General features: G+C 32.8%; 1 protein-coding gene across 2 annotated transcripts in view; it reads right to left on the bottom strand.

Moving 5' to 3' along the window:
* Pde9 (phosphodiesterase 9) overlaps positions 1-24,196 on the bottom strand; it is a 185,890-nt gene that overhangs the window by 121,424 nt on the left and 40,270 nt on the right. For both annotated transcript variants that reach the window (XM_083036922.1, XM_083036923.1), the window contains one exon: positions 5,916-6,118. The gene's annotated coding sequence lies outside the window, so the exon portion shown is untranslated. The remainder of the gene's footprint in view (positions 1-5,915; positions 6,119-24,196) is intronic.

Below are 24,196 nucleotides of genomic sequence, written 5' to 3'. Positions count from 1 at the left end.
CTTAAAGAGAGAGAGAGAGAGAGATTTGGTTTCATAATACATCTTTATGATAACTTTATAAATGAAATATGTACTCTAAGTTATATAATCCTTCTATCTTGAAAGTTTGTGATATTACTGAGCAATAAACGTGAAATTATTGTTGCTACGTTGTCATAATAGTTCTTTTACGATGCCACAAAAAATGCAATCTAAAGTTTTATGTCCTATTAATAATTTTTTTTTTATATATAAATCATATATGTATATAACTGCTTCAGATATGTATATTTTTCTCTAAACTTATTAGCAAAATGTCTAATGAGAGTGTTAAAAAAAATGAAAAATGTTTTTAATTTCTTTTAGAGACTTACATTATACGCATTTATATTTATATAAATATAAAACTAATATAAATATAACAAATAATTTATAAATAAATATAATAGATATAAAAACTGTGAAAAAATTGTAATATTAAGACCGAAAATCTTGCAAATGATCGATTTCATTTGTTTCCCATCCCGATTTCAGAAATCAATTCTGCGACAGAGTAAATGTAGTAAGCAGAGTATAAAATCTCCAAAAAGTTTCCAGGAGATTGCGATTGTCCAATTTACTTGCATCAATCGGATAAAATGGATACGACTATACGGTAAAGCGACCGATATAATATATACGAAGCTTTCAGTATTATACCTTAGAAACGAAACCGCGGAGTCGAACGGGTGAAGCCGCAGGAAACCATAGCGAACTCTCTCAGAAAGCGATCGCAGTATACGTCGCTGTATACGCATTAGTGTGCACGTATGTGTATGTGTGCACCAGTATAGAACGAGCAATGGCAAAGCGGAAAGTTCAGAACAGACCCAAGTTCGAGAGAGTGTTCGGAAAGATGCAAAGTACGCTTTTTCTCTCCGCCCTCTACTGACGCTCGATTATCGTAAAGAGAAAAAAAAGATTTTACCTACTAAGCTCTTATCTCGAAAAAAAAAGAGAAAGAAAAAACTAGAGACTGCCACATGGCAAACTACTTGATGAATTTGGTAACAACTTTTCTTTAAGTTTTTAAATTTAGATTTCATAACATTAGAGAAAGCTCTTTTTCATAGACTTATTCGGTTAATATTTTACGTAAACTTACTTTGACGAAAATTTTATGTCAAGCTTAATTAAAGGTACTTGGCATTAAAAATTAATAAATGCAGATACCGTTTAAACTTTTTTTTTAATATCGTTGATTTAAGCAACAATATTGCTTAATATTTCAGCATTTAAATATTAATCTTTCGTTTTTAGATTCCTAATGCGATACTTTTAGAAATTAATTAAACTTGTAATTGAAATATTTATTATATATTAATTGAATTCAAGACAGAGTCACATATGTATGTATAATTCTCTAAAAATAAAAAAAGAAGAAAAACTAAATTTAAGTTTTCGCCGAGGAAAAACCCGTGGAAAGTTAAGAAGCTTTTAGTAACGTTAAAGAAATATTGTATTTCCTCGAACGCGCTTTTATGATAATATGAGAATAAATTGCAGAAGTTAGTTGAATTTCTAACAGAGAGCCGTATAATGAATAATAGAAGGTAACATAGCACCAAAGTGGGACGTCGTCACGAATGTAACAAAAGGAACGCCAGTAATGAATCGGCAGATTGTCAGTAAAGGATCTCCCGGAAGCCTCTCTTTCCCTTTCGAACGCGTTTAATGAGGATTGAATTCATTACCTGACGGCGGCTAGGTATCAATTAACGAAAGAAAAGCTCTGCAGGCCATTTTTGCAGGCCGGGCTGCCAGCTAGAAAATGATCTCTCGCTTTATTTCAGCGGACACTCGCACAATTGAAGGCGGAAAATTTCAAACGCGTTAAGTGTCAGAAAAAAAAGCTGTTTTTTCATTAACATTGGAAAAATACGCTTTAATTGTTTGCGAACATCGTTGACATGAAATGTCGCACGTTTCAAAAATAATGATGTGAAAATGACGCATATTTTATACCCACGACTATTCGAGGAGGCAACGATATTCCCTCAGCAACAGTAAATTTGGCAGCGATATACCATAAATATTATAACACGCTTAGAGGCAGACTTGGACTGCATTACTTATCGATTAATGCTGTCTATTGCGGATGCAAAATACGGCGATGTCTTGAGGAAACAAATATCGGAGCGCACAGAGACTGTCGAGTCATCGTGATAAAAACGAAAAAGAAAATAAAGCAATAAAGTTTACACGCGCCGTCTCGCTCTCCACGCAAAAAACACATTGATCTCCCCACAATTCAATAATTATAAATAATTAGAATAATTATATATATAATTTATGTCATACGTTATTCATAAGCGCGTTTATTGTATATTAGTGACATAATCCATTACGCATCGATTTTCGTTCACCGTAAACAAATTCCAATATATTTCAGCGATAATTAGTAACAAACGCAGCAGTTATTTTAATATACGCGAGATATAATATAGTATCTAATTGTAAATATAAAATAGGTCGCCGCATTTACTAGCGTCAGCAAAAAACTAGAGAAGTCGTTTTATTAGAAATGAGATGCGTGTGTGAATGTAAAGTATATCACAATCACAAAATATATCTTTTCAGCTGCAATTTCTTTGACAAATTTGGAGAAATTTTTTCGCATATTACCCTTCTTCCCAATTTTTCAAATAATATATTTTTGTGTAGCTCAACTTCTAAGAGAATTGAAAGTTTGCTAAAGTTCATTTAAAATTTATTAAAGAAATGTTTTTTAATTTTTTTCCATTTTGTTCTTCGAAGCTTAATTCGCTAAAAACCCTTATAATATTTTGTTCGTTATTTGAAAAATTTTTTAAATGTCTATTTCATTTAGAAAAATCGATTTCATATCAGCTAATAAATTTTTGCAAAATACATCTAATGATTTGAGACAAATATATGATACGTTAAAAGTAGGATTCAGCAAATCGAAAAGTCACAAAATATATCGAAATGTATTTTTTTATGAAGGTTGCTATATTTTTCATTTCTTCTCTTTAACGATAATTATAAGAATTATGAAGATAAAGATAAACGCACAAAATAGAAAAATTTTTTAAATAACATTTTTAAAAAATTAAAATTTACAGCAGTTATTTGTTCTGCATAGTACATATATATAGTTAACGTAAAATAATAACATTAATAAAATATTATTTTATAAAACAAAATTATTTATAAAATAATAATTTATCAATTGCGTGTTAAATTAAATTCTATATAAAATATTTAATTAATTTTACGAATCAAAATTAATTATTTAAATATATATTTCTCGTTAGAGATTTCAAATCATTAATTAAAATAATTACTTTTCTCATATTATAAGGGCAATATTATTTTCACAAATTTGTGTTCTCATTTTATTTATTTATTTTTCATGTTTACGATTTCATGATACGATTTTTCGTTTATTTTATTTATGCTTTCTATTAAACTATGTTTTTGTAAACTGACATTAAATAAATAAAATACATAATGATTATTTGTTAATTTGTATTTATCAGCCATAAAAAAATTTTTTTAATTATAAGTTATTCAAAGTTATTTAAATAATTATTCTCACAATAGTCTGTATATTAAATACTCAACAGACAATTGTAAAAAGGTTACGAATGCATACTTTGTTTATCGTAAAGTAATAATAAGTAGCTTATATTTCACAACATTAGATAGCCGTGTAATTACTCGGAATTCGCCAAGATAAAGAATAACGATAATGTTCCTACCTCGATATTTTTAACAATAAAATTCAACACTTACTTTTTAACGTCTTCTCTGCACGCTAAATATAAAAAACTATAATTCGCAGACATAAGAATATTAATCTGTAATTTCGTCGAAAGACAAACATAATTTATTCGTAAATAAGTATCTTAGATCAATTAAAGATGACAGATACTTATAAAAAACTGCGAAATTAATATAAAAGATAGCAGATATATCATTTTCTGATATTTTAATTTCTCGAGTAAACTATATTTAGTTTTATTTAACAAAAATAAAGAGAGTTACTCGATATTATTGAAACATCCCCCGGACAATATTTCGAATTACATGTTATCGCGCTGCGATGATAAATCTACGCGCAGAGATTTTAGTCGGATAAACTTATTTCGCTCCGCGGAACCCTATTGTTTCAATTTATCCGTGTTCATGACCGATCTTTTTCTTCTCACCGCATTGATCACGACGACGCGACGCAATGCAATTATCGCGTCGTCACATTTTTTTCGCGGCGTCCTTCCAACAGCCCGACAAGGAATCCCCGTCGTTCTTTGACATACGAGGGTGCGCGAAGCATTTTCCGCCGGGAAACTATTTTTAGATCGCCGGAGAGCTCTCCATTTGGCTCGACAGCACTTCCGCCGCGAAGAGAGAGAACTAAGGGAAGTGGTAAGTAACCGGAATGTAAGCGCGCGCGCCATCCCGTATAAATCCCACGAGTGCAATCCTATATAGAGGTAGTCCATTATAGGGTGGAACAAGCCGTGAACTCCCGAGAGATCTAAGGAATAACACTTTCGAGGACGAAAACGCGCTTCATCTCGCGGATCAATCGTATAACGAGGGATGGAAAGCGTAAAATTTAAATAATCCGCGAACGAATGGTTTAAAAATCGGAGATGAAAGGATCTTTGAATTTTACCATTTAATTTGCTGCATCATTTGTTAGCTACAAATTATTTCCCATCCCTTTCGCATATAAATGCCCTATAGCGATCTGATATAATTGCAAAAATAAATTTCTTTCGATAAAGTTTGATATCACATACATCACGGATCACTTTTGACAATATATTGTAAAGGGTGGATTCTTATATAAATACACGAATTATGTGGTAGCCGCTATTAACTCCTGAGATATTTGAGTTTGAAATATCACAATTTTTATTATTCAAGCGTCACTTTACTTATAGATAAACGTATTGATCAATTTTTAACTTTATGGCAGAATTATATTCTCTTACAAATAATTTGTAAAATAAATATAATTTAATAAGATAGCTGAAAAGTAGCTATTTTGTTTTTAATATATTTTTCTCTTATTTTAATTTGAATACTTTGCTTCATTAAATATTTATTAAAAATAAAAAATAAATATTTAAACACGTGGGCAAAGAAAGAGCGGTAATCTCTCTCCCTGCAAACCCTCCTCGAAAAAATTCTAATCTAATCCAAATTTAATTTTAATTTAAAATCAGAAATTGATTTGAGTTAGATTAGTTTTTTTAGAGTAGGAGTGCAAGGGGAGAGGCAGAGCCTCCTTTTCCCTACGTGTGTTTATACTTTACAATAAAGAAAAACTGTAAAATACATGGTTTGAAACTTTTCGCACAAAAGAAAGTTTGAATTAAATGAATTCGACATACTTGCATATTTCACTCTCTAAGTAGTATTTCTCTAAGTAATATTTAATGATGAATAGCTTAATGATAAATATCTAAGAATGAAAACTTTTTAAAAATTATTGAAAATAATCTTGAAAACGTATGTCGAAGTTAAAATATAATTATTAAATCTCCTTTCCTAAAAATTTTATTTTTACAATATTTCAAAGTCGCATATTTTAAAAATAAAAAGAGAGCGCCACATAATTCAAAACGTGTATACTACTTAAAAATGTATCTTATACAATGTATCAATTGAGAAGTAATCCGTGATAATGTAAGTTAACGTCAACATTTGTTTTCTCTTCACTTATCGCATAAATATAAAAGTATTTAAAATTGAAAAGAAAAACAAAAAGAGACGAGTCTTATCAATGAACAATATCGCAATATTGTCACGCGATTTATCACGCTCTATTGTCTCTTCAAATACATTGCATATAACTTTTATATAGAAAATCTACGGAGAAGCTGATAACGACGGCAAATGTGTCGAGAGAAGAGACTTACCTTACGCTTATTTCCGCCTTTTATTTTTTCGGTTTCTCTCTCACGTGTCTCGCCTTCGAAAACTTCGTTTTCCCTCCTCTTCTTTCCAAAGAAACTTTCGAGGTAATCCTTAAGCGAATCCAAGCACGATAACTCAGTTCAAGCTACGAAATATGTCTTTTCTCACGAAACCGAAGACCATGACTTTTGAACGATATAACGATCTAGAACAAAAATATAACAATGATAGATTAGATTAGATTAGATTATGAAGCACTGCAGAAACGCGTTATATATCTATTCCATAAGTAGTAGCTGAAGAGAAAAAAAAATGCGTCTCGCGTATGTAAGTTTCGATAACGCGAAGTTGTAGTCGATTAGATTTGTGATTTACCGATTAAATCTCGTGTCAGATTAATCCCTAATGAATTTGTTTGTATTTAAATTCAGAACACAGATTGTATAAAAATGCAATGCAGCAGAAAAGGAATTTTAAATCGTTACAATTCAACAAAAATATCAAAATCTGGCTATATATAACACATACTCTAAAATATACAGCTTATACATAGCTAAATTATAAACTTTGATATCTTCTGTTACTAGATCTATTCTAAGAATAGATAGATGAACGAACACATACATAAAACACAGGTAGATATTTCAAAGTGAATAAGTTTCCAAGAAAAGCCAAGGTCTCTATAAACCATTTAATAATTTAAACCGCAATCTTTTTATCTGCAGAATATATAAAATTTTTTTAATGTTATTTAACACACAAATGTTGGAAACTCAAATTAAACATAAGTACAAAATTAAAGCACAGGATATACATGTATTAATCTTAAAACGATCATTGAAAACCACGATCAAAGTACAAATTGACGACCCTCTTTCAAATACACTTCTCGACGACGAGGGAACTCTTGTTTTTCTCAACTCGCGATCGATATTTCTCGAAAACGGAGAAAAAAACAAAAAGCGGGAAAATTAAACGAGACACGCCGGTCTTAATACACGTAAGAGGGACTAATGCGCACAGATTTGTAGAACGTCATCACGTATAGTGTCTTCCGCATTCGAGTGCGCGGCGAAACAAGTTAATTAAGGGGGACCACCCGCGGTAGCATCCTCGGTTCCCTTTCCTCAACGAGATTGGAAACGTGCCAAGTCCGACACTCTCGAGGGTCGATTTGCCGCCTCGTCGATATCGCCCGCAAGTGACTTCAAAGTCGACCTGTCCGCACCGACTTCTCCTTCTCTTTCTGTCGTAGGGAAGTTAAGAATAATATCTTGGCTCCGGTCGATTAATTCGAAAGATAAATGAGAAGAGAAAACAATTCGGCATTTATCAGATATCTCGGAATGAGAGAAATAGAGAGAGAAAGAAGGAGAATTTTGCAGAATTGTAAAAAAGAAATAAAAACCGTATCTCGATGTCTTAAATTTATTTCCTTTCTTTTCTTAGAATATTATATTTAGAATATAATAAGATATAATATATACGATTTTTTTATATAATATTTATAATTATATTAATAATTATAATATATTATATATATTATTTATTATTATTAATATAATATTTATAATTATTAATATAATTATAAATATTATATAAGAAAATATATATAATTATAATATGATTATAAATATACTATAAGAAAAAAACTTATAATATCTATAATCATATTACAATAATTTAATAATAATTATATAATAATTAATATTTATAATTCTTATTACATTTTCTTATCATTATTATATTGTTCATACACAGAGAGAATTTTCTCTTAGAATTTATCCTGAAAATCATAGTAATCGTGAGACAATATGGTGTAGAAAGAATTTTATGAGAATTTCTCTGATTAATATTTATCACAATAAAAATAACAATAATAATATCTATTACAATAAAATATAAAATATGTTTGATCAATTTTACTATGCATAGTTTAGTAAAATTAATCAAATATGTCTTCTAATTTATTGTGATAGATATTATTATTGTTATCGTGATAAATATTAATCAGAGAAATTCTCATAAAATTCTGTTCATACCATATTGTCCCACGATTACTATGATTTTCAGGGTAAATTCTAAAAGAAAATTCTCTCAGTGTACTTTAATACTTTATTCTTACCTCCCTCTCTACCATTCTTTCTTCTATACGCGTTTACGAAAGCGTAATGCAATTTCAAGCTTGGCCTGAACTTCACCAGATAATCTCTCTCGCGCTAACTTCGTCTAAAACTGTCCAATTACATAACAGAAGGATTCCGGCAAGCCGATACGACGACGTCGGCACCTCCGGCGCTATTTATTGTTAGTATCCGTGGTAGAACTTAATGCCGTATTTTACGAGGTCGTAAAGCGAACGATTAAGACCGCCGCGAATCGTCCATCGATACCGCCATGTAATCTCGTCGTAAAATCGCTACCAAGTTAAACCATCGACCAAACGCGGAGCTCGCCGCACCTGTCGCGAACGATGTCGCGAACTGTCCCCATTCGGCTCCGATATATAAATCAGAAATCGCTTTTTCGCGCGACGAAGCACTTTAGGAGAGGAGATCATCCCTCCTCGTCTCGCGCCGCAATCTTCCGGAATCTTTGACGTTAAAAGCCCCTTGAAAATTGGATCTCTCGCGCTAACACGTTGATTCGTCGTCGAACTACCGACAACTTCCGCGACGAAACGATGACTGCGAAACTGGGTTCTCATTATACTCTAGAGAGACTAGATTAGCGCGGCTAAAGTTCATTAAGTTTGCCAACTACCGTGTAGGGGGATCCGAGGGACGATAAATATTTACGTACCGCCCAAGGAGAAATGTGGGTTACTTTTGCATATCGCGGAAAGGACAGATTGGGAGCCGTCCGTCGTGTCGCGAATATACTATGGATCGAGAACGACCAGAGAATGCTATAGGGTGATCCGACGATAAGAGCCTCCACTTCCTTCGCAGAGTTACGTATACGCATTTTGTTGTCCGCGCTCTTATCGCACCTCGCTCTCCCGTTAAGTCATGTCATACAAATGTGCCACGTTACGACCATTAATCGATTACGTAAACGGTCGTTACTCTCTTCGCAGCTTTTCTCTTACGTAAATATCGCTTCATCGCGAACTCACTTTTCGTGAAAAATAATTATCCCTTTATTATTTCTCTCATCTCCATATTTTTGCACGCGAAATTTTTATCTCCTTATTAGAAATCCATCTCTCGTGAGATTAATTTCACATTTTGAAAGATATTACGAGATGTTCGAAATTCAATGTACACCTTGTTAAATGAATATAACAGAGTCTACTCAAATTTTATTTAAAAATTCCCTGAAAATTCCCTGATCTTCCAGATATTTTCGTTTAATATTCTAGGTCAAATGAGAAAATTTGTAGATGCAGTTTTTTAAAATAAGTTTTTTTTTATTAATGCTTTTCTAGTATTTTTTGTTCATACGATTGCAAAGTTATCAAGAGTTTTTCTAGCATTTAATATTAATTTATTAATTTTTGAATTAATATAGACAACAACAAAATGCGATAGATATATCACTATATCTAAATGCTAAAAATATATGCAAAAATATAAAATAAAAATATAAAGCAAAAAATAATTTATTAAAGAACAATTTATTTAAGGAATAATTTATATAAATTAATTATTTATTAAATTATTATTAAATTATTTTTTATTTAATTATTTATAAAATAAATAAGGAGTACCTACTAATTTATTTAAATATTACCTATTAAAAAAAATGAACAATTTTCTATGAAACTTACATAAGATCTTGATATTAAAATAGATAGTCAATAAAAAAATCACATGAAATTTTAATAAAAACTTAAATATTGCAAAGATATGTTAGAAGAGATGTTTCTTAAAAGTAAAATTATCAAAGAGGCAATTTTTTAAACAATTTTTTGAACAAAATTACCTGAGAATACCAAGTTTTCGAGGTTTTTCAGGAATATACACCCTGTTATTGCATACAAAATATCTCCTTATTAAAAATCCATTTCTCGTAAGATTAATTCACGTTTTGAAAGATAGTACGAGATTCAATGTACTCATTGTCAAATCAATATAAAATATATAAACTCCGAGAAATGATCGATGACGACATAATTATTAATCATCCCGTGTTTATCTCCCGCGAGTGATATCTATTGGAAATCATATGAAGAAACGAAATGATCCGAACGAGAAAATATGAGGAAACCGAAAAACCCTCTTAGGGAAGAGATTAACGAGCAGAAAAAAAACTACATATTTCTATGATAACTCTTCTTTTCCCCTTCCTTTTCCCCCGATATTTATTCAAATGCTTACACAGCTTCGATCAGACGATGAGCGAGTTTTCAAAAAAATCCTTCCTTCCGGTGTTCTCCGGGGGACGTTTATTAGGCGAACTCGTGGCACGTACATATAACCGGGATTCGCATTTGAGAATAAAGGCTTGCGCGCCCCGGGAGATTCCGAGAATTCCGAGAATCTCCGCGCGATTCCTTCGCCATTAAAGCGTCTGTATCCTCTCGAATCTCTCGTCCTTGGAATGTCTCGATATTGGGGCAAATTAGAGAGATATAGGATTAAGTGCTACACGCGAAATATTTCGCGCATATACGTATATGTACGTTATAATGTAAATACCAAGCCTGATTACATTTCGAGGATTCAATCCGTTTGCCTCGAAGTCAGTTACTGACGTGCTACTCCCTAACTCGCGACGTCACGCGAACGAAGACTTATGTAGAGATTTTTAGTGCGCGATCTAAATTATATACAAGAGGGAACTCTACATTATGCGGTTCGATAAAAAAGAAAAAACCTCAAGAGAGAAGAACGATTGTTTCTTACAAGTTTCTTTGATGCTCAACATGCGATTTTGACGCTAGAAAGATTTCATCGCGTTACAATTTGAGAAATTTAAAACTAAAATAAAAGAGAGCAATTTTTTAGTATAATTTATTATTTAAAACTCTTCTCTCCTTCAAAAATCATCTAAAATACATGACGTAGAAAAGTTTTATTTTGTTTAAAATTAAGTATATTGTTATAGCTTTCAACTAAAAGAATTTAGTAAGAAAAATTAATAAAAATAAAATTAATAAGATTTTCATGATTAAATATTAAATGTAAAAAATCTATTACATCACAGGAAGGTTGTACTTAATTATTATACTCTATAGCTTCCATATATTATCATATATATTCGCCAATTTTAATAGAATTCTATACATATAACTTTGAAAATTTTCTAATACATACAAATTTTTGTAGAAATTTTTTATTTTGTCATTCGTCATAATTTCATCATTTTTGTTTTAATTTGTATCTTAATGACTTGAAAAATCTTCAAATTTGAATAAAGAAAATTGTTCGATGAATGACCCGTTATTTTCAATGGTTTAATTTATTACACTAATGTGTCATTACGAAAACTTCTTTAGCTTTACTTATCACAACAAATTTTTCTCTCGAGTACTCAAAGTTTTAACAATATACTTAATTTTGAATGGAATAAAACTTTTCCAACACGTCGTAGCATAAAGTAAAGTGCGTTAAAACATAATTTCCCTTTTTCACGATTTTAATCTCTCGAAGTTATGATGTAAAAGTTCTAAAAAACCTTTCAAAGTCAGTATTTTAAACAAAAAAGAAAAACTACAAAAAGGATTATTCTTTTTCTTGGATTTAAAGGAGCTATTTCTTTCTCTTAAATTACTTTATATAAATATATATGATCCCTGATGTTATATGTGTGCAGCGTATTTTGAATTCCAGATCTTATAAACTGTCACAATATTCAGATTTCCCTTCCGTCGTCGAAACTGATGTTTCTCGTTACTCGAGGCAGCGAAAATGCAATGTTACTATACTGTGAGATGTGCGACTATGAGATATGGTGGCGACGCACTTTTCTCTCCTCTCTTTCAACCCCCACTCGCCTCATACGGCAAATGAATGACTTACCTCGCGTACGCGATCGTTTATTCATGCGCCGCTCATAAATGAATCATCGTGCACATTCGCTCGCGCGAACGAGTCTCCAGTTCAACGACAATTACGCTCGCTTTCCGCTCACCTTGACAACCCGAGGGCCCCCCCAAGGACGTCTTAGACGTCTCTCTCTCTCTTTCTCTCTTATCGTTGCCGCTTCGCTTTTATGCTCGTGTTCTACTTCCTTTTTATGTGTATTTAAGCAAGAGAAACAAGTCTGAATTTTTCGCAATTTTGCGCTTCTACGTCACCGCGAACGCTTCAAAACCCTGCGCGGATTCTTGAATAAATGAACCGGTTTTGCGATATCAGAGGGTATATATACGTATTCTTGGTATTGCGCACTATATTTAAATGTTGATTCTGATGACTATGTCGCGCGTTTTTACACCTCAAATTATTCATTACGCTTCTGCAAAAAATGTTGCAAATATATCGTATCCATTTATTTCAAATGTAATCTACTTCGCTAGATTTCGAACTTAAAGCAATTTATTCGACATTAAAAATCACAAATTAGCAATAAAAATATTTAATTAAATTTCTGCTAGAAAAACTGACTCCAACTTTTGCATTTCAATATTTTAAAAAAATATATATAATATATTTAATCTTATATACATATTTTTTTTAAATTATATCTTTGTATTTTTCATACCAAGATTTATGTAACATTTAATGAATTAATACAACAACAAACCCAAGTGCGTTACAAATATTCTCTGACCTAAGCTCGCAACTATCGGAAATCGACACTTGACCCAAGATGTCGGAGCGAAATATAAAGACCCTTTTAGACATTTGGTTCTAAGCAAAAGATTTCTGACACACACAAAAGTCTGTGTGTGAGTGCACGATCGAGAACCGAGAACTAGAAACTTTAGTCTCTTTGAGAGAACCGAGCGAGAAAGATGATGATAGAAGGGAAAATGACAACAGCGGGAAAACTCGACTGAGACTTAGGGGAAAATAATATGCGAGGTAAAGGAAAGGGGAGGAGAGAGTATCAAATATTTACGCTTTAGTGGTCGGTGCTTCGTCGTCATCGTTACCGAAAGAAGAAGCTTCGGAGAAGAAAATCGATTGAAAGACAAACTCTTTACGTTACATGCAAGAGTATCGCGCGCGGGCAAAACTTTAATGAAGTATTCAACAAAGCGGCGATAAAGCGAAGAATAAATTCGCCGTTTAGTTATTATTTATGCCTCCTTTTGTCACACTATAGTGAATGGAAAGTAATGGAATATAAAATGCGCCTTGAAAGAATTCTCAAACGGAATCTTTAAGCGCGAACTAATGCGAATCTTGCCGATCTCTCCGCCAAGAATCTCGCTGATAATTCAACGTAATTTCCCACAGATAAGGACCTAATGATAAATCATTCAGCAGCTAAAAAAATCACTGTTATCAGTAATTTTAAGCTTATGTTCCATTAATTAATTTAACGGCGTAATTTTACATAATAATTTTGCAACAATTAATTTTATTAAGTCTTTTAGTTTTTTATTAAGTCTAGTGGTTAGTAATTAATTAATTTTATCATTAGAAAATTCTTGCAATTGACAATATAATTATTATTTTATCTTTACATCATATTCTTTTTTAACGTTTTTCAAACAAAAATTTTCTTTTATGTTTTTCTCCACTCATCTCGCCTTACATTTATTTTCTCGAATATTCTCGAAATTCTCGAATATTCTCGAAATTCGACTCTCGAAGAGGGAAGAGGGGCAAATCTGTGCAATTTTATCGCCGAAATCGCGACATTTCCACGCCGGAAAGGGAGCAGAAAAATATTTTCGTAACCAATTGGCAAATCATAAAAATAGATAAGAAAAAGGCGCCGTCCGAGATGGATCGACTATATCAGCTGATGTACATATAAGATGGAAGGGGGTGGGAAAAAGAGGGAAAACGATTTGTACGTTCTTCGGCGAACAGCTGCGACTATTCACACGTGAATATCGACACGTTGCGACGATGACACTAACGACGACATCGTTTTCGACGGGAAAGGGTGGCGCCCAAGATGACGGTGATAAATTGGCGGCGGCTTCCTTTCCTTTCCCGTTAAAGGGCGGAAGGGAAAATCACGAGTGAAGTGCGATTCGCTCGTGTTCGATCAAAAAAAAATTTGTATTTGCGAGGTAACTCCTGAAGCGCAAAGATGTATGTATTTCGGTCAATCCCCTGATAGATTCCTGGCGAGCTCTATTTTGAATTCACGAGAACTCTCATTCGTATTTATATATATTTTTTTTCCCCTAATAAATATTGAAAAATGTCACTCTAGTCACTTGTTCGCAAAGATAGATTTGGAATTTGTCGGAATGTCAAATGGAAACGACGCATCGAAAATTGCATAGTCTTTTAATAAAATGTCCTCTTCCAAAATAAACTTGATTATCCCTTCTGACAATCAATCGCATATCATTGCATGTTAAAGCGACGTGATTTTTTTTGGTACCAGAATACGCCTCAATTATTTTTCGCATTATAGTATAAAGAAATGATCCGTAGAGATGCAAATATCAGTACACAAAATACATAAAACGTCCGATATCAAGTTTTTCAATTTTTGATCTCCCCGTTCCACTCTGTGAAACTTTTTCACGATCGAGATGAGATTACAGGGATGACTTTTCTCATTCCGAGAAAAACGTGGAAAACCGAGGGGATACACTTTCGGGATTACGTAATATTCCGTTTCCTCCATAAAAAAAAAGGAAAAAACGACTCGCATCGAACGCATCAAATATTCCGGTTGAATAAAGGAATAAAGAACGCGCATTTGTCGGGGAGGAATCTGTGAAAGAAAAAAAACACACTTTTCCCTTCAGGGGAGAGATACCTTCGGGAGCGCCCATAAAAATATCTTAGCGAAAGTGATCTGACAAAGCAACTTCGACTTGCCGATGATGAATTCTCCTCATAAAGGCGATTATCGTCGACGCACGAGAAGCAACGTTGAAGCTAATAATAATCGATCATCGCAAAACGCTCCGGACGGGGCGCTTCGTCGTCGCGAATTACGTTGCATCATATTATAACGTATCGATCACGATCTGCATCGGGCAGCGAGGTAATTATTGTCGACCTTCGTGCCGAGCAAAACGCCTAACCTACCTATCTATCTATGTGTGTATATACAATATATATATATATACATACGTATGCATAGGCCGATAAGCGCGGGACGTGCAACGAGACAATTAAGCCCGCAGGAAGTCCATAAGAGGCGGCCACTCGAAATTTAATTGGCGGCGTCGCGATATCCGCGCGCCCGTTTCCAAGTTAAATTCGAATCGATTAGCTTAATCGCGCCGCGGACAAACAACCTGGCGACGTAACGCTGCCAGGTTACGTCAGAATCGCGCATCGCGAAATGTAGACGGAAAATTATCTAACATCATCTCGATCTCTCTCTTGTCTCAGGCAAGAATCTAAACTCGACGCGGCAGGCAATTTGTGTTATTTATTTTATTTTTAATATTTAGCAAAATCTTGCAATTCAAAAAAAATCTTTAAGATTTTTTTAAATAGATTTTGTTAAATATTAAAAATAAATTAAATAAAATAAAAAATATATACAATATATATATATATATATAAGTATATAATATATATATATAATATATCATATATAATTATAAATATATTATATGTATATTATATAAATATGTATATTATATAAATATGTATATTATACACTGAGAAAATTTTCTCTTAATATAATTTTCTCTTAAATATAAAACATATTTTATTTATTTTACTAAACTGCATAGTAAAATTGATCAAACATATTTTATATTTTATTGTAATAGATATTATTATTTTTATTGTGATAAATATTAATCAAAGAAATTCTCATAAAATTCTTTCCATACTATATTGTTTCACGATCACTATGATTTTTAGGGTAAATTCTAAGAGAAAATTCTCTCTGTAATTATTGATATGAAGTGTATATTAATAATTGAGAATTTAATTATAATTGTAATTATAAAAATTATTCATTATATATGTATGTCTCTCTCATAATAAAATCTAAATTATTACTAGAGAAAAATTGACTTGCGATATCACGAGGGAGAAGAAACCCTATTATCGACTCCCAGCTTTCCCAGTCTGCAACGAAGAGTTACGGGCAAGACTTTAAGGCAACCGATATTGCGAGACTTAAAGGGGTGCCTGGAGCGAGAGAGCGGCGACGGAAAATTCCTTATCTCCGCGCGAGTTGCACGTTTCGTAAAAATCAAAGGCTGCTTTAGCCGCGCCGCGAAGAAGAACGGCGAAGAGAAGTGGAAATAATTGGCGGGGTCGAGTAAGCGCGCAACCGACAGCGAAGGAAAAGCGCCGGCGAGGAGTTGTCGGTTGTGCCAGTGAGAATATAGAAGATAGAAGTTGCAGCACGCTCGAGACGGAAAATCAGATTCCTTTGTGCGCCGCGAAACCGTTATACGCGCGCGCCAGGAAAAGAGAAGGAAAAGAAAAAAAAATCATTCTTATACCTGCCAGACGATAAAAGAGGAGAGAGAAAGTAACGTCGGGCTTTTACCGCGAAACCCGCGACGAGATGGTTGCAATCTCGCTATGTACAACAGCATGTCAGATATACATAACACGATATGCATTGTGTTATTTGTTCTCGATATTTATTCTGGCTGCATTTAAAAAAATTTAGCAAATAATTTTTGCAGAAAGTTTCAGCATTCTTTTTTTTCCATAATATAATATATATACAGGGTCTATCTAAATAAGTGCGAAAAATTTTAGGAGATGATTCCTTGTCGAAAATTAAGAGGGGGGTTCTTATATAAACGTATACTCTTATCCGTTAAAAAGTTCTGATAAAAAATTAAATAGGGGTTGTTAGTTTCATCCCCTTATAACAATACAGGAAGATAAAAACAATATTAATAAATATCCTTTTTATTAGTGGAAAACATCCACCAAGTTTCATTTTTTGATTTGTCTGAAATTTGAGAACAAAAATAAAAACTTAATTTTTACCTCCCTCTTTAGAAAAATGTAACTCCTCAGGGAGGGATATAAGAGTATATATTTATATAAAAAAAACCCCTTAATTTTCGACAAAAAATCATCTAAAATTTTTCACACTTATTTAGATACACCCTGTATATATAATTTTTATTATAATTCATTATAATTTTTATTATAATTTTTATAATATAAAATAATTTTATTTTTATAATAAAGAATTTAGTAAGGCTCTCAATGTGGAACACAAATTTCAATTTCAAGGAGAAAGAGCCAGACACCTATTTTTATTTGTTTATTTGACACACGAGAGAAAGAAAGAGAGAGGGATAAATATTTTTTAAAAATGTTTTTCTCTTCTACATATATGTTAAATTATTTTCCATATACTAAATTGGTTTTCTTCTTCTATATACTTCGTTTAGATTTCTATAGAAGGTTATTTTCAATAAGTATAATACCGAAAAAGTTATACCCGTGAAATGGAAAACGTACTTAAGTTTCCCATCTCGCAACACGACTCTCATTTATATTGCACGTGGACTGGCGCGGAGTAATTTACGCGCGAAACAAAAGTGCTAAAGATAACTCGTTAGCATCCGAGGACGAGGCAAGCAATTAGCCATATCAAACGGGAACTTCGTGTAGCGTTCCTATGAACGCTTCGTCTCGCCTACGTGGAAGCAATAAGCTCCGTTTCCATCGTGATATCGATAATTTGATCCCTCGGCGGCTGTTTCAATCTCGAAAGCCACGTCTGGAAAACCACGCCGATCGAAGAAGCTCGAAAATCTTCCTTAGCGTGTAATACTGCTATCTCTCTCTTTCTCTCTCACGGAAAAAAATTAGCCACCATAGTTAAATTTTATAGCTGCCCCTATATTACACCTGAAATTTACACTGAGAGAATTTTCTTTTAAAATTTACCTTGAAAATCATGGTAATCGTAGGACAATATGGAATGGAAAGAATTTTATGAAAATTTCTCTGATTAATTTATATAATCACAATAAAAATAATAATATCTATCACAATAAAATATAAAACGTGTTTGATTGATATATAATAAAATAATTAATTTAATGTTTGATTAATTTTACTAAACTGCATAGTAAAATTAATCAAACACGTTTTATATTTTATTGTGATAGATATTATTTTTATTGTGATAAATATTAATCAGAGAAATTCTCATAAAATTCTTCCCACGTACCATATTGTCACACGATTACCATGATTTTCAAGGTAAATTCTAAGAGAAAATTCTCTCTGTGAAGTTACCATGCCTAAATTCTAGCTTTATGGTAGCTAATATTTTTAAGCTATAGTTTAACGGATAATTCTCCGTTATAGTAACTAATATTTAAGCATGATAATTAAATTTCAGGTGTAATATAGGGACAGCTAAAATTTTTAGCTACATGGCCAATATTCTTTTCCCTACTCTAATCTCTTTCATTTTAATTGATATGTCATTTTCGATACTGATAATATTCCATTCTGTCGTTCATATAAAAATCACGCGATACACCCAAAGTTTCGAATAAAAAAAAATAATGTTCTTCACTTCGTGAACCCCAAAAAAAAGGAAACGTTCTGTTTAGAGAGGAAGAAAGAACCGCACGAATATATGTATATTGTACATCTCTCTCTTCTATGCTTTCGACGGAAGCGAAACGTAGAGAACACTTTTCGTTTCAAGTTTCCGTTTGAGTCGCGCGGTATATTTAGCTACCGTGACATTTTTCCCCAGGGCTGTCGTTTCGTCCTCGTGTATATCTTTCATCCGCCTCCGCGTCGATTCGCAGCCAAGTGAAATAGAGAGAAGATGTTGCAGAAAACGGGAAAGTTATTTTCTCGTTAATGTAAACATTTCCTTATTCTCTTCGCGAGATATAAGATCCGTAGAAAAAGATACCCCGTTTCCGATGTTTCATTAAGAGAGAAGTCACGATGCTTTTATATATGTATATAAAATACATATCATTAAAATTAAATCCTTGAAAGATAAAGCAACGCGACTCGCTGATAATTGATTTCGCGATTTATTCAACATTTTTATCAATTAAAACATTTATCCCACACATTCACATTCAGTGCTTTTATAAAAAAAAAAAAAAAAAATAGTATGGAAAAATTACATTCATATCTCTCATTTTGCATAATAAAATCACATTGTTCTCTTCTACATTGCGTTGTAACAAAGCGCAAAAGCTGTAATTGCGTATACTACTTTAAAATGAAATTTCCGAGAGATCTATGAACCAAGTATAATATCGAGATAATGAGCAATCCGTTATTAACCCATTGTTACCACATATTATCCATTATACGCTGCCCTAATTAATTCTAACAAACAACTCTCTAACGCGTCTACTAACGGTATCAAATCTCTATTCGACTAGAAACACAAATTCAGGCTGCCTATCAAAATTTAATGCATTATTAGGTAAACGATTATTACTGTGCGTCAACGATGGCTTCGGATATTTATTTCAGGGAAAACGTTTCAGCGGTTTGTACATTCGAGGATCTCATTTACGCATCGGTTTAATATGCCATGCTTTCAACTTATCTAATGCGAATTTCGCTATTTGTATTTGGTTAACCTACGATACAATAATACAATTTGCGAATTTAAGTATTTTATGCGTTCGCTACATCGCGAACATATAATTTGAAATTTTTTTTAAGTACGAGCAAACGAATTTAATTGCACAATCTGCAATGTTTATTATTTATGTAACTTAAGAATTTAATTAATTTCTATTCTATTATTCTATCGCACAGTACTTGTTTTACTATCGATGTCTTTTCTATTTTATTTGCTCGAGAAATGCGACGCGAGAAATAGATATCGAGATGTCAGAGAAGAGAATAACACACGCATTTTTCTCGCTCGAATAATTAAATCCGTATTACAGGTCTCGACTTAACCTGTATTTATGCAATTTATCCCGCTGCGGAAAACTCGAGAGTCACACGTGTATGTACGTGAGACGGAAATATCCGCCCCGCGACGACGTGAAACTATATTTGCGCTTTTTTTTCTCAACTCTAAACAGACATTAAAAACAGAAACATTAAAACGTGGAGAACGGCAAACGTTCGCGATGATTAAACAACAACGTTAGGGATTATAGAAAAATTTTGCCATGAGAAAACAAGAAAAGCTGAAACTTTTTCAAGCGTGAAAATATTTTCACGAAACGCGCGACGAATCATTATAAAATAATTACGTAAAATATTCAATCGACATCCGCACTGTGTCAAGTGCGAAAGAGTTTTCAGAAGTTTTCTCTCGTTATTATCCCAAGAGTCAGAGAGTATTTTTTTCGATATCCTTACATTTCCCCTCCCCTCACGTTGTGCAAATTTAATAAAAAAAATTATACAATTATGCGCTAATTACGCGCTCACCAAATTCATAAAAAAATTTTTTTTGTGCGTAATTAGCGCATAATTATATGATTTTTTATCGCTAGCTAGACAAACGTAATTTCTTCCTAGGATCAAAATGAAGAAAGAAAAATATAATTGAAGACGATTTTTCCTCAACGAAAATGTCGAGGAATGTCATCGTTTTTTTTGCAAGCTCTCCAAATTTTTGCCATCAAATATCTCTGTAACTAAGCCTTAAATTAAAATTCTATTAAATTAAATTCGACCTGAAATTTATAGTTTTGTTAATATTTTATTTCTACAAGGCTTAGTTTGCGAGAAACCCTTTATTTAATCGCTATAACTCGAAAATTATTGATGCCTCGACATTTTCACCGAAGAAAAATCTTTCCAAATAATCTGCCATTAATGGATGATCCTGTAAGTCTGGGACACCTTATATAGTCATCCAAGTATCCGGCTGAGGATACACAATAAGACTCCGTTGACGCAAATACGATCCGTCGGGACGAGTTTGAGAGAGTGATTCCGCGATGTCGCAGAAATTATAAGAGAAAGGATCAAGAGAGAGAGAGAGAGCTCGCGTCACTTATCGTCCCGCGAGAAAACAAATTTCAATTATCGTTCGTTCATTAAGCGCCTTAAGACGTCTTCGCCGCGTTCCATCGGCGCAAGAGAGAACAAGAAGATCGGGAAGATAGATGAGAGAGAGATATATATATAGAGAGAGAGAGAGAAAGAGAGAGACAACGACGGATCGATGAGGGGCCGGAATGTATACATGCAGCTCTGTCCATCGGCGAACTCGATCAATATGTCCGGCAGATCTCGCGCGAATCCGCAAGCCGCATGCCGACCAGATGCGTTTCTGCGCGCGCGATATCGTCCATTTACATACAATCGAGAGAATGTCACGTGTGGCCCCCCGAGAGAGAAGCGTTCAGAAATTCGGACACACGCCGCCGTGTGTGTGTCTGTGTGCGCGATGCGGTTTTGTGTGGTAAAATGAGGTAAATGGAGTAACGAACGAACCGTTAATCGCTGCTGTTTAGGTAATTGAGTCTTTTGCCGAGTATGAGGATAACAATCTCTCTCTCGTCACGTGTGTACATACTAATTGTATTGATTAAATTTTCGAGCGCCCTTAATTTCATGCGAAAAGCGTGCCATTTAAATTTGCGACAAATTAATACGAATTTGGTAATGAGAAAAAAATGTGCTATTATATTGGGGCGATAAAAGATGTTACGAAAGCGAATAAATGTTAAATAATCTGATGATACAGTTTTTATGATTTATAACTGTATAATAATTCGGAAATATGTACATATATGTATATAACAATTATGTCTCTTTATCTAAAAAGATATATAATTGCACTTTATACAGCTAAATTAATTAAAATCATCACATTTATGCGGAAGCAATTGAGATTACGAGACACTCGACTGAAGCAAATTATATGTGTATATTTTCCTCTCCCTCTTATGTATATAATTTATTAAATTATGTAACATTATCTTTTTATCAAATTTATAATAAATTCTTTTCGCTTCGTCCAAACGCAAAACTTTAAATTAATACAACTGCATAGACACACCCACGTGCGCATGCATGTGCATAGCTCGCATTAATTTTGCAGATGCTACCGAGTACTCTGTACTAGCACAAATATCAAGGCTCGAAATATAGCTTATAGCACACATGACGGCATTTGTCGTCACGTCCCGTACGGGTTTTGCATTTTTTATTTTGTACACAGCTGGTCGCGTACGTGCGTCAAAATGCAAGCAAATCGAATAGGATTCGTGGAGCGCGAGAACGATCAGACGTTAAAGCACCCACCCGTGTGACATCAAGCATCATCACACAAGTGCAGAAAAGTTAGCCGCGATTCGTCGGGGGGGTGAGATTAAGAAAAAAATTACCCAAATTAATATCGCGATAATGAAATATAATTATGCAATATACAAGGTGTCTACTCAAATCTTGTAAAAAAAATAATTCCTTGAGAATTCCCTGATCTTTCAGGTTTTCGTTTAAAATTCCACATAAAATAAATAAATTTAAGGATGCAGCTTTTTAAAATAAAAGTTTTATTAGGTGCACTTTTTAATATTTTCTATATATATTCATATGATTTACGCAAAGTTATCAACACGGTGCAGTTTTTCTAGCATTTAATATTAATTTATTAATAATTTGTAAAATTTATAAAATTAATTTGAGCAATAACAAAGTGCGATATATCATTATATTTAAACGCTAAAAATATGCAAAAATATAAGATAAAAATATAAAACCAGAAATAATTTATTAGAAACGTCTTAAGGAATACTAATTTATTTAAATTAATTATTTATTAAATTATTATTTACTCGAATATTACTAAAAAAATCACATGAAATTTTAATAAAAACTTAAATATTGTAAAGATATGTTAGACAAGTTTCTTAAGTGCTAAATAAGAATCAAATTATCAAAGGGGCAATTTTTTTTTAATTCCTTGAATCCTAATTAAATTCCATGAGAATTCTCTGATTTTTTAAAGTTAAACAAAATTCTCCAAGAATATCAGTTTTCAAGGTTTTTGCCGAAAGTATACACCTTGTATAAAATAATACAATATTGTCCTACATTTTTATTCTCGTACGTATTTCGCGGGTAGGTATCGCGATATATGTAATTTCGAATACAGATTTTCTCTTACGCAATTTGCATTTTACCCCTCCAACATCCATTCCAAGATACGAAGAAGGTTTCGCGCGCCTCGTTCGACGTAGTTTTTACACAAGAGAGGCGTCTTCTCATTTCCCTAAGGCGGATAAAAACTACCGACGAGGGGGAGAAATAAAAATTGCCGAGAGAGAGGACTAGAGGGTAATAAGAGGGTATAGGCCATAAAGTAGATCGTAAAGACGCGCGCGGGGCTCGTATTTCCATGCTCCCGTGACAGACGCGAAAAAAATCTGAGACCGCGAAACGCACGGGATGACGGCGAGTTGACGAGTTCACCTACGGCGAGGCCGGGGGTGCATCGGATGCAGCGATGATCAATAACTCGAACCGTACTCGGAACCGTTGCCCATCGACCCGTCGGATCTTGGGTTAGCCTCTGGCTCCGTTTCTCGTCCATCCCACCCCATCCCCTTCCTCCCGAAAGGACTGACACGTGCGTATCTGAGACACGCATTCTGTCACTGAAACGCTCCTGTCAACGCTCATGATTATTCCATTCGTACGGAAATTGCAATAATTGTGAATATAATATTAATATTAATATATTATATATATATTATATCTTATATATAATAATATATTATACACTGAGAGAATTTTCTCTTAGAATTTACCTCGAAAATCATGATAATCATGGGGTAATATGGTATGGAAAGAATTTTATAAGAATTTCTCTGATTAATAATTATCACAATAAAAATAATAATAATAATATCTATCACAATAAAATATAAAACACGTTTAATTAATTTTACTAAACTGCATGGTAAAATTAATCAAACATATTTTATATTTTATTGTAATAGATATTATTATTTTTATTGTGATAAATCATTGTGATAAATTAATCAAAGAAATTCTCATAAAATTCTTTCCATATCATATTGTCCCAGGATTACCATGATTTTCAGGGTAAATTCTAAGAGAAAATTATCTGTGTGTGTGTTTATTAATATTAATATATTAATATATTTTATTAGACAATTATTTTTTTTATTATAGAAGCTATTTTGAAATAATTTATCTTCCGAACTGTGTACCTTTGAATTGTAAATATAATATTAATTAAGAAGGCTATTATAGATATTTAATATATATTTAATATCAAGAGTCTTAATTAATATTAAAATTAATATATTAATATTAAT

This window comes from Prenolepis imparis, unplaced genomic scaffold, assembly GCF_030444845.1.
Source record: "Prenolepis imparis isolate NDT839.2.m4 unplaced genomic scaffold, iyPreImpa1.0 SCAF_4, whole genome shotgun sequence".
Lineage (NCBI taxonomy): Eukaryota > Metazoa > Arthropoda > Insecta > Hymenoptera > Formicidae > Prenolepis > Prenolepis imparis.
This window is presented reverse-complemented; position numbering and strand designations above follow the sequence as displayed.